Source organism: Schistocerca gregaria, chromosome 2 (assembly GCF_023897955.1).
Source record: "Schistocerca gregaria isolate iqSchGreg1 chromosome 2, iqSchGreg1.2, whole genome shotgun sequence".
NCBI classification, from domain to species: domain Eukaryota; kingdom Metazoa; phylum Arthropoda; class Insecta; order Orthoptera; family Acrididae; genus Schistocerca; species Schistocerca gregaria.
Genome location: NC_064921.1, coordinates 616,455,808 through 616,467,473, shown reverse-complemented (window position 1 = coordinate 616,467,473; position 11,666 = coordinate 616,455,808). Strand labels below are relative to the sequence as shown.

General features: G+C 45.1%; 1 pseudogene; it reads left to right on the top strand.

Annotated features, from left to right (window-relative positions):
* Window positions 1–6,615: 6,615 nt before the first annotated feature.
* Window positions 6,616–6,733, top strand: LOC126337118 (5S ribosomal RNA; annotated as a pseudogene).
* Window positions 6,734–11,666: the final 4,933 nt, after the last annotated feature.

Sequence of the window (11,666 nt, the reverse complement as noted above, 5' to 3'; positions counted from 1 at the left end):
TACAGACCAATTCTCTCATTTCACCACATGTCCAGAGTCTTCGCTTCCTCGTCCGCTGCCTTCGTCTCCTCGACACTTGGATAGTGGTACACGGCAACCGCTCGGGGCATACACACATCACGAGCTACTCCACCTGCCAACTCGATAGAATATACAGGTACATCTCTGATTATCTAAATTCCGTTCTCCTCGACGAGGAACGTTGGCCGTCTGCTTTTACGGATCATGACATCTACATCTTTACCATGAACCTACGTAGGCAATCAATATCGCGCAGGGCTGGACCTTCGAAACTCAACGTCACGCTGCTGCAGCGCCCTGAATGTCGACAAAAGGTCACCTATACTTGCCACACTTGTCTTCAGGGGATCGTGCGTTAAGAGACCACACTGCAGTTGTATTTACTGTGCGCCAAACCGGCCATCCGACGCCGGTGGGTTGATCACCCAACAGATTTCTACTATAGCGCTCTACGCGAGCTCATTCTCCATCCCCAGATCGTCTAAAAGAAGCTCAACGCATCAAGGCAAAGATTTTAACCTTGACTAGGTGGTGTCTAGGGGAAGCCATTGTACCAGCACACAGCCAAGATAGGATTAACGGTGAAGGACCTTCTACGCATCATATTGTTCAAAATATTCGTCGACGCCGACAGGCTATAATGACATCTTTAGACCTACCTGATGGACGACGCTGACTTCGCAAGCTACCATTGCGCATGCCTTCACAACGCAGTGCATACTTTTCTATCAAGAAGTACCTGTCGGTGCAGACCCCATTGCTGAGGTTACCCAGGTGATACATTGTACATTAAACGCCCCTGTTGCAACCCACCTGACTGCCAAATTGACCACCTACGACGTCCATGGCGCTGTGGCCAAAGGATCACTGAATCGGTCTCCCGGCCCGGATGGCTTACCTCTCGAATTTTACAGAACCTTCCAAGATTTGATGTTGCCACGATGGAGAGACATGTACTGGGAACTTTTGTTGCTCTATCGCCACCAATGTTCATGAAAGGCTTATCGTACCAATCCCGAAACCTGCAGGAGGAACACGACTCGACAGTCATCGGCCGATCACGTTACTCAATTCCTACTTCAAGATTTTCACACACCTTCTAGCAGTGCGACTCAAACATGTCGTGAGAGACATTGTTTCCCACGAACAAACATCCTTAGGCGGCGATCGTAATGTACAGAAGGCCCTCAGTGAATATCGAGATGTGATCGCCGTGGCAATACACTCGCGACTGCCAGGCGCTTTAATCTCCATCGACTTCAAACAAGCGTTTAACCGCGTCAGTCATGCATTCCTCAACGCAGTGATGGAGCGGATGCCGATTCCCCCGACGTTCACGCGAGTGATTATGCGGCTCCTATGTGGGACAATGTCCAGGCTTCTCGTCAACAGCAGACTTACAGAACCTATACGGATTGAGCGCTCAGTACGGCAGGGCTGCCCACTGTCGACGGTGCTTTATGCCATTGCGATGGAACCACTCATTCGCGGATTACGATGACGCTTGACAGGTATTCCACTCCGGAACCATGTGTTCCGCTGCCGAGCCTACGCGGAAACTTGGCCCTCTTCGTACGTTCAGCGGCCGACGTACAAGCTGCGATGCAGTGTATTACCCATTGCAGTGCAGTGGCAGGGAGCGCTATGAACGTCGCAAAGTCATGCGGCATGAAGATCGGCCGCGGCCTTCCCGCAGACAGCGTAGTCCCTTTTCAACTGGTGGACACCCTTCGCTGTCTCGGGCTGGTGTACACGCGAGACATTCGCCGCACCTCGGCGACCAATTTTCGGGCGCTACTGCAACGCATTCGGGCCAACATGCAAAATCACATACTACGCCCGCTGAATATGTGCCAGAGAGTCACCTTCGTCAATACCCATCTGGCAGCCCGGATACCCCCTATCGCGCAGTTTCTGCCGATCATTGCGACAATGGCATCCAGACTACAGTCTGCTTTCGGGTTTTTTATATGTTCTGGACACATCTTCAAAGTCCAGTATGAAGCTCTCACCTTACCGAAGCGGGATGGTGGCCTCGATCTGGTTGATGTCAGAGCCAGGACTGTAGCACCTTACACCAACACTATGCTCCGGTTATGGAAAAGCCAAAATGCTAGTTTTACTGGAATGTTGACAACCGAGCTCGCACCTGTTTCGAGACGCCCATCGACGTCTTTGGCAGACATTCCACCTCCGGTGTCTCATATTGGCCGTTTCTTTTTGGAATACAGCTACATATGTACCGAGCTCCCCAGGACCAGGAATACGACCACTCACGACATCTACCGCCTTCTTCGAAAGTCCCCACCACGAAACCCCGTCGAAGCACGTCACCTTCAGGTTTCATGGCCTACAAACAGTTTGGAAAAAGATCCACCAACCATACCACATCGCTGACACCACCACGATGTGGTACCTTCTCGTCAACGGCAAACTTACAACAAGACATAAACTGCATCGCATCGCGCTAGTGGACTCACCCCTGTGCCTCAAGTGCAATGTCGAAGATACAGATTTCCAACGTTTTGAGTGTGGTCCAGCAGCAGCTGTCTGGACCCTCGTACAGAAGACTGTGGATTTCTACCTCCGAGTACCACCACATCACGTTTCTCCTACCATCATGATATATCCTGACACGACCTGCTTTCCATCGTTTAAGTGGCACGCCATCACATGGCTCAGTGGCATGGGTATCAACTACCTCCTCCCGGACGACATTGTAGATCCTTCGGACATTTAGACACGCCTCAAAGTACGTCACCACACCCTTTGCTGACATCGACTCTATCGCGTCACTTTCACGAACTATTTACAGAGTATTTTCGTCAACCCGCCTCGGAGCTGGAATCTCAACGAAACGTGCCAGCCAGGACTGGACGATCTCACGTTCCCCTTCTAATAGTCAATGATAGACTGGACGTTGTTCTGATGGCGTGGAAAAGTGGAGCATGGTACGGAAAGTATTGCTAATTTCTTTCACTTCTGTTTTGTCCTGCTCTTCTAAGCTTTTTTTCCCCTTACATATGCTTAACCTTTTCATGCATAGCTCTCTATCTGCAGCCTATTTGTTTTCTTTCTCCTGTGCTCCCCCATAAAAATAAAGCTAAAAAAAAAGGTTGGGTTGCTGCTGCTGATGGGATTGTATACTTATTTAAGTTTACAAAATAAAAAAAGAAGGGTATTGCGAAAATATACGTATTTATGTGTTAATTCTTCAAGGAATATAGTGTTATTTTTCGAAGAACGTAGTCTTTTATATTCATACACTAGATGTCTTTATTTGTTTTCTCATTACTTTTTGCTCATGTAGTAAATGTTTGTTCCTGTTGTTTTCTACAAGGACAAGTCTCGGTCCGGCACAAAAAAGTCGGTGGAGCACTGAAAAAAAAAAAAACAGAATAAATAAAAAAAAAGTTAGAGCACTTGCCCGCGAAAGACAAATGTCCCGAGTTCGAGTCTTGGTCCGGCACACAGTTTTAATCTGCCAGGACGTTACATATTAACGCACACTCCGCTGCAGAGTGAAAATTTCATTCTGCAAACATCCCCCAGGCTGCGGCAAAATCATCTCTCCGCATTGTCCTTTCTTCCAGGAGTAATAGTTCTACAAGGTTCGCAGGAGAGCTTCTGTGAAGTTAGGAAGGATGGTGACATGGTACTGGCAGAATTAAAGGTGTGAGGAGAGCTTGTGAGTAGTGCGTGGGTAGCTCAGCTGGTAGAGCACTTGCCCGTGAAAGGCAAAGGTCCCGAGTTCGAGTCTCGGTTCGGCAGACAGTTTTAATTTGCGAGAAAGTTTCGTATCAGTTCACATTTCGCTGCAGAGTGAAAATTTCATTGAGGATACTCAGTTTTAGTAATACTTAGGAGAGGACCTTGCATAGGTTCGTGATCAGGATAGAAGATATGGCTCCGAACACAGATTTATAGCATTTGGATTTTTATTAAATCCACTCATACAAATTAGCTGATCCACGCTCACATACATATCTGGATGCATGAAATTATTGTAGCAGTGGCAAAGTTTTGGTAGCAAGCGACATGGCGGCTAGCTGTACTCACGGCTCTTGATGTTCGAGTGCTCTATAAAATCTCTGCTTGGCTTCGTATTTTCGACATATTACAGCTATTACTTTTTGCCGAGAATACCAATTAACAGCCAGATCCACATCAGAGGCAAAAATTCCATGCAAAGCAGCTGTCAATTGCCTCTCTTGGCATCGTCGAAGTGTGTCGTGCTACGGCTAGCGTCTTACTGCGTATCGTTTCCATCATATATATATATATATATATATATATATATATATATATATATATATATATATATATATATATATACTTTAAATAACAAAGAATATACATTCCATAATTGCAAATACACAGTTACATAATAGAAACCGACTTCTAATCGATATAAGTGTTACAAGGTGCATGCCTTACGTGGGTGCAGGAGCTTTAGAACATACCCAAGGCAAGTTCAGTTCAGCTGGCCATGAACATTTCCTTGAAAATGTAATCAAGTCTGGAGCATGACTTTGATACCCTGAAGGCTGTCTCACATACCAACATTATAATCATCAGTCACACACTAGCATTAGAATTCAGAGCTATTTTCAACAGACGAAAATGTTGTTCAGTAACTCCCTTGGCCTCCAATGATACCTGATCTCAGTCCCATTGAGCACGCAGGGGCTGGCGTTAAAAGAACTCTGCGGCACAACTGACAGACCCTTCTCCGGGGCTGTGACTGCCTTATCGGATTTGGTTCATTCTTCATGGGAGAGAATTGCAATGGATGAGGTCTTTTTATACAGACTTGTCAATTCTGTTCCTCGAAGTATCCAAGCTGTTCTTCACGCCAATGGCATGTTGACAAAATACTGAAGCTGTATGTAGCCTACACTTCATTTCATTTCATTTTATTTTTCTGTTACAGACCTACATAGTTATTAGACCAATAATATTAATTTCAAAATACAATTCTACTTGTTACTATATTATTTGTAGTTTGATGGGAGTTCAAATGAATATCACCATCCAAAGAAGATTATTTTAATTTTTATGGGAGGTCAGAGAATATCACGCTCCAAGAATGATTATTTTTATTTTTATGGGAGGTCAGATAAATATTATCTTCCAAGGAAGATTATATTTAGACTTCAAATTCACAAACCATAATTAGTTATTTACTGAAAAGAACACTGAAAAAAGTAGGAAAAAGAAAATGTAATTTAATAACGAAAAGTAAGTAAAACACGAAACATTTGCGACGCAATAAAAGAAAATAGGCCTGCAGGGAGATTCTGTCCGACATGCACTACAGATACTAAGCCACCAGTACAATAAGCTGACTCGCTACCATGGAGCTACCGATCTGTCGCTTTTACCTTGAAGGTGGAATAGGTCTATCGTACGTGGAAAACGAATATTAAACTGGACACCACAGATGCTGGAATCCACATCATCTCGCTCGTGTAAACTGCGCGTAAGGACTTAGAAAAAATATGCCAATCAGCTGATACGTTTTTCGTAGCTGAAAACTATAGAGGCACCAGGTTGTGGTCGAAGTGAAACAAATAAATAAAAATAAATTCAATGTTTTTACTATGGCTAGTTATCTGTTTGTTTAAAGATTAGACTATTGTAAAAAGCAATGTTTTGAAAGAATGTGGAACCTAGAAGAGCCTACAACTGTACAAATTATAGCGAATTAAGGTTTAAAATATAACCTGCACAGGCCTGAATTTAAAAAAAAGAGAAGACAATTGACACCAGCTAGATTAGAACGCTCGTCCCTTGCGTTCGTAAACCGTCAGCTTATCAACTTTTCTTTTTATCTCATTTTGTTCACTTAGTTTTGTTTTTAATTACAGAGGGCAGCTAACTGTCTGACCGAACACGCTGATGTACTGTGCCGGCTATCCACTCAGCCATTGAAACGGCGTTAAACGCTCGTCGTTGTAGTAATTCTATCGACGTGAAGCTTTTATATTTCAATCGTTTCATCGTGCTCGAATAATGATGTTTAAAAGAAATGATACGATGCGTTAAATTACAATGAATTTCGACATACACTGTATCCTAACTAAAACGTTGCTTCTGTTTGACGATGTAACCACCAAGCTGAAGCTCCACCGACACCTAGAGTTGTGAACGCTGGCACTTCTGAACTTCGGAATGCGGAATGCTCTGTCCTTGGACTCTAAATTATTCAGGCTAGGGAATTTCTTGGTCTCGCATTGTACATTATGTTTACTGAAGGTGAAGAGGGGAGAAAGGAAAGGAAAGGGAAGGGAATGACTATCGATATCAGCTGTATCAAGAATTAATGGGTCATCCGCGGCGACGAGTATAAACGTATGCTGGACCAGGATCCAACCCGGGATCTCCTGCTTATTAGGCAGCTGCTTTAACCACTGTACTACCCTGGCAGAGTGTTCATCGAAATTGCGCGGTTTATCTCGGCAAGTCTCCCAGCTTACCCAAAACCCCACGTAGCGCCACCTATTCGCAGTCCCTTTCCATGTCCTCTATGTTACTATTCTGAGATTCTTGCAGGAGGTCGGATGTAGTTGTGCATCCGTAGTGTATGAGGTAGGCAACGGCCTTGCCGCAGTGGATACACCGGTTCCCGTGAGATCACCGAAGTTAAGCGCTGTCGGGCGTGGTCAGCACTTGGATAGGTGACCATTCAGGCCGCCACGCGCTGTTGTCATTTTGCGGGGTGCACTCAGCGTCATGATGCCAATTGAGGAGCTACTTGACCAAATAGTAGCGGCTCCGGTCAAGAAAACCATTATAACGACTGGGAGAGCGGTGTGCTGACCACATGCTCCTCCTATCCGTATCCTGAACTGAGGATGACACGGCTGTCGGATGGTCCCGATGGGTCACTTACGTCCTCAGGACGGAGTGGAGTGCGAAGGAGGTGGATTCATTGCCCATGGAGGTACATCAAGTATATTAACGCTGCGTGTTTGATCTTTCGGACATGTCGGAAAGAAAGCATTCATATAAATGACTTTGTGCATCTTGTACTGGGATTTTTCACGCAGGTACCTTCAAATGCTGCCACAGAGTAAAAGTACACTCATTCCCATACATTAAGGATAATGCTGATAAAGGTGAAACAACGCTCTGGTTGGCGGTTTGTGGGTTTAAATCATCTCAGGGTATGACCATGCTGTGTATGGTGGCGCTGGCAGGAGTCCACATACGCAGAGCTGTGTTGGTGCATGTCAGAATACGGTGCAGCGAGTAAGTGTGCAGACGTCTTCAGACGTGCTAATGGTGACTGTGTGTTGAAAATGGGTCAAAGAACACATATTGATGACGTTATGAGGGGAGAATATAAGGGAGACTGGAGGCTGGTCAAACACAGAAGGTCGTAGCACAGGCCCTTCGTGTGAAACAAAGAGAGATCTCAGGATTATGGCAATGATTCCAGTAGACTGGAAACATGTCCAGTCGCTACAGTACGGGTCACCCACAGTGTACAACACAACAAGAATACCGACATCTCACCATCAGTGCCCGCAGACAGCCACGGAGTACTGCAGGTAGCCTTTCTCGGTACCTTACCGCAGCCATTGCAACAGTTGTCCCCAGACACACAGTCTGCAGGCGATTGAAGAGACATGGTTTATTCGCCCGGAGACCAGCAAAATGCATTCCACTGATCCCTGGTCATAGGAGAGCCCGTAAAGCCTTCTATCAAGAACACAGTACATGGTCATTGGAACAGTGGTCCCAGATTATGTTCGCGGATGAGTCCAGGTATACTCTGAACAGTGATTCTCGTCGGATTTTCATCTGGCGTGAACCAGGAACCAGATACCAACCCCTTAATGTCCTTGAAAGGGACCTGTATGGAGGTCGTGGTTTGATGGTGAGGGGTAAGATTATTTATGGTTGGTGCACGTACACCCCTGCATGTCTTTGACCTTGGATGGGTGACCGCCTGGGAACACCGGGTGCTGTTGCCTTCATCTCATTTGGCCGGCCGGGTGGCGGTTCTAGGCACATCTAGAACCGCGTGACCAATACGGTCGCAGGTTCGAATCCTGCCTCGGGCATGGATATGTGTAATGTCCTTAGGTTAGTTAGGTTTAAGTAGGCCTAAGTTCTAGGGGACTGATGACCTTAGAAGTTAAGTCCCATAGTGCACAGAGCCATTTCTCTTGTCTTTGACAGAGGAACTGTAACAAGTCAGGTGTATTGGGACGTCATTTTGCACCAGTATGTCCCCTTTTTTAGGGGTGTAGTGGGTCCCACCTTCCTCCTGATGGATGATAACGCACGGCCCCATCGACCTGCTGTCGTGGAGGAGTACCTTCAAACAGAAGAAAAAATGGCTCTGAGCACTATGGGACTCAACTGCTGTGGTCATTAGTCCCCTAGAACTTAGAACTACTTAAACCTAACTAACCTAAGGACATCACACACATCCATGCCCGAGGCAGGAATCGAACCTGCGACCGTAGCAGTCGCACGGTTCCGGACTGCGCGCCTAGAACCGCGAGACCACCGCGGCCGGCTTCAAACAGAAGATATCAGGCGAATGCAGTGGCCTGCCTTTTATCCAGACATAAACCCCATCGAGCACGTCTGGGATGCTCTCGGTCGACGTATCGCTGCACGTCTTCAAACCCCTACGACACTTCAGGAGCTGGACAGGCACTGGTGCAAGAATGGGAGGCTATACCTCTGTATCTTCCAGACCACCTGATCTAGAGTATGCCAACTTCTACGGTACTGGAGGGAGCTGTACAGGGTATATACGGTAGAGGAAGACAGGGATTGGAATACATTCGGCAAATAATTGAGGACGTAGGTTGCAAGGGCTAATCTGAGATGAAGAGGTTGGCACAGGAAAGGAATTCATGGCTGGCCTCGTCAAACCACTCAGAAGACTAGAAAAGAAAGGAAAAAACTGGCGTAGCATTAACAGCAATAAGCAATCTCAAGGCAGGAGAGTACTCAGTGGGAGACTGAATGAAAGGATATTACAGAGAAAAGGCCCAGATGTTTCAGAAGAGAGCAAACTATGTTTTAGAGCAAAGCGAATGGTTCCTTCTGGAGTCCACTCCTCTGGCTGTATGAAGCTAAGCCTTTTCTCAGCAAAATCGTTTCTTATAAGTGTTCTACTCCAGCTAGACACGCCTGAGATTTCCTGTCAACGTAATTAGTAGATAGTTAACGGAAAACTGCACCTGTGAGGGAGCGCTGAGGTACGTGTCTGCGTTACTTGAAGTGGAGAAAAAAGGTAGAAAGTGCAGCTGGCAGTAGCTTTGCCACAAAAGGCAATTTTCCGGTTTCCAGTTGCGGTCCAGCTCGCAGTTTTAGTGCGGCGGGAGAACTCTCCATCCGTCCCTCCCCCCGCCTCATCTTTTTCTCTCTCTTCTGCCTCCCACCCCAGCCACCGCCTCTCTCTATCTGACTCCTTTTTTCCATCATACACTTGCACAAACACACACACACACACACACACACACACACACACACACACAGAAGTGAAATTAAAATGCAAATACAAACAATCCTTTTGGTGGAACATCCGAAGCTGAGCACTATACCTGAGGTTGAAAACACCGCTTCAGTTGGAAAGTTCTTTTATTATCACGCGACCGGTTTCGGGCTCTTATAAGCCCAGAACAGGAGTTCTGCGCGGGTCACAGCACCACGTTACGACACCTGAAAATGAGCTCGTAAGAGCCCGAAATCAGTCGCGTCATAATAAAAGAACTTTACCACTGAAGCGGTATTTTCGACCTCTGGTAAAATGCAAATGCATTTTCTTCTATTTGCTATGTTTTTGGCAGCATTCTTATAACTTACTAGCTAAAGAACCTGGAGTTGCCCGAGTGTTATTTATAGGTGTGCCCGAGACTTCGTACACGTCGAGTATATGTTTACTTACAAAGTGTCTTTGTATACAACGTTTGAAATAGTGTTATGTTTTTTGTGTATGTTCGGCAATCTTACGACCTGGGTAACTTGCTGCAGTCCAGAATTATATCCATTTTCTCCTTGGAAGTAAATTATGGCGTACTGAAGCGTGTTGTAAGACCGACGTATCTCCTAAATACGGGCGATCATTTCGATTGCGCACATTGCTAGACAGCCAAATCAGCTGCAGGTTAATTTGTGACAGGGGCATTGTACCTGTCAAAATGTACAGCAATGGGTCATTTATATGCACTGATGGCAATTTTATTATCATTATTTTGCCCAAATGGAAGAGTCTAATCTAGTTTTAAAACTTGGAATGAATGGATTCACTTGATGCAACATGTTTTGAAGCATAGCAGTCAGATCATTGCTAAGTTATAAGAACTTTTTGTTTATAATATTTGTAGTTTTTTATAACTAGAAATAAAATATAGCACAAGAAATATGAGCATACTTACAGACTGCAGAGCAGAGGTAAGGTGGTAACCCAGACCTTGAACCTTAAATGCTCAATGCTACTAGAAAACACTAAAGTTCAATTCGTTATAGTTGCCGATATCTGTCTAAAGCAGGAGATAAATTTAACTGAAATTTTTACGAAGGATCTAAAGGTTTTGAGAAAGGTTAACTTCAATATAGTTAATTGTGGCGTGTTTGTTACTGTTAGAAGTATACTATTGTAAGTAGGCTGTTTATGTTCATATATTGGTAACGCCGCCGCCACGTAGCGCTCTGTATGAAAGTAACTGGCTGTGCTGTGTGCAGTCTGTGGTTGGTTTGCATTGTTGTCTGCCATTGTAGTGTTGGGCAGCGGCAGCTGGATGTGAACAGCGCGTAGCGTTGCGCAGTTGGAGGTGAGCCGCCAGCAGTGGTGGACGTGGGGAGAGAGATGGCGGAGTTTTGAAATTTGTAAGACTAGATGTCCTGAACTGATATATATATATTATGACTATTAAGGTAAATACATTGTTTGTTCTCTATTAACATCTTTCATTCGCTAATTATGCCTATCAGTAGTTAGTGCCTTCTTTAGTTTGAATCTTTTATTTAGCTGTCAGTAGTGGCGCTCGCTGTATTGCAGTAGTTCCAGTAACGAAGATTTTTGAGAGGTAAGTGATTTGTGAAAGGTATAGGTTAATGTTAGTCGGGGCCATTGCTTTGTAGGGATTTTTGAAAGTCAGATTGCGTTGCGCTAAAAATATTGTGTGTCAGTTTAAGCACAGTGTTGGACAATTTTTCAAAGGGGATGTTTCATATGTCGACCCTTAGCTGAGGATACCTCACTGGAATCTTCTGATTTTTTCTTGTAGTTTGTGTAGTTAGTGTAGCCTTTGTTTATTGCTAGCGCGTAACTGTAGAGAGAATTTCCTCTGTAGTTGCAGTCTTTCATTGTTGTACAGTAAAACAGTTGTGGCATGCATATACACTCCTGGAAATTGAAATAAGTACACCGTGAATTCATTGTCCCAGGAAGGGGAAACTTTATTGACACATTCCTGGGGTCAGATACATCACATGATCACACTGACAGAACCACAGGCTCATAGACACAGGCAACAGAGCATGCACAATGTCGGCACTAGTACAGTGTATATCCACCTTTCGCAGCAATGCAGGCTGCTATTCTCCAATGGAGACGATCGTAGAGATGCTGGATGTAGGCCTGTGGAACGGCTTGCCATGCCATTTCCACCTGG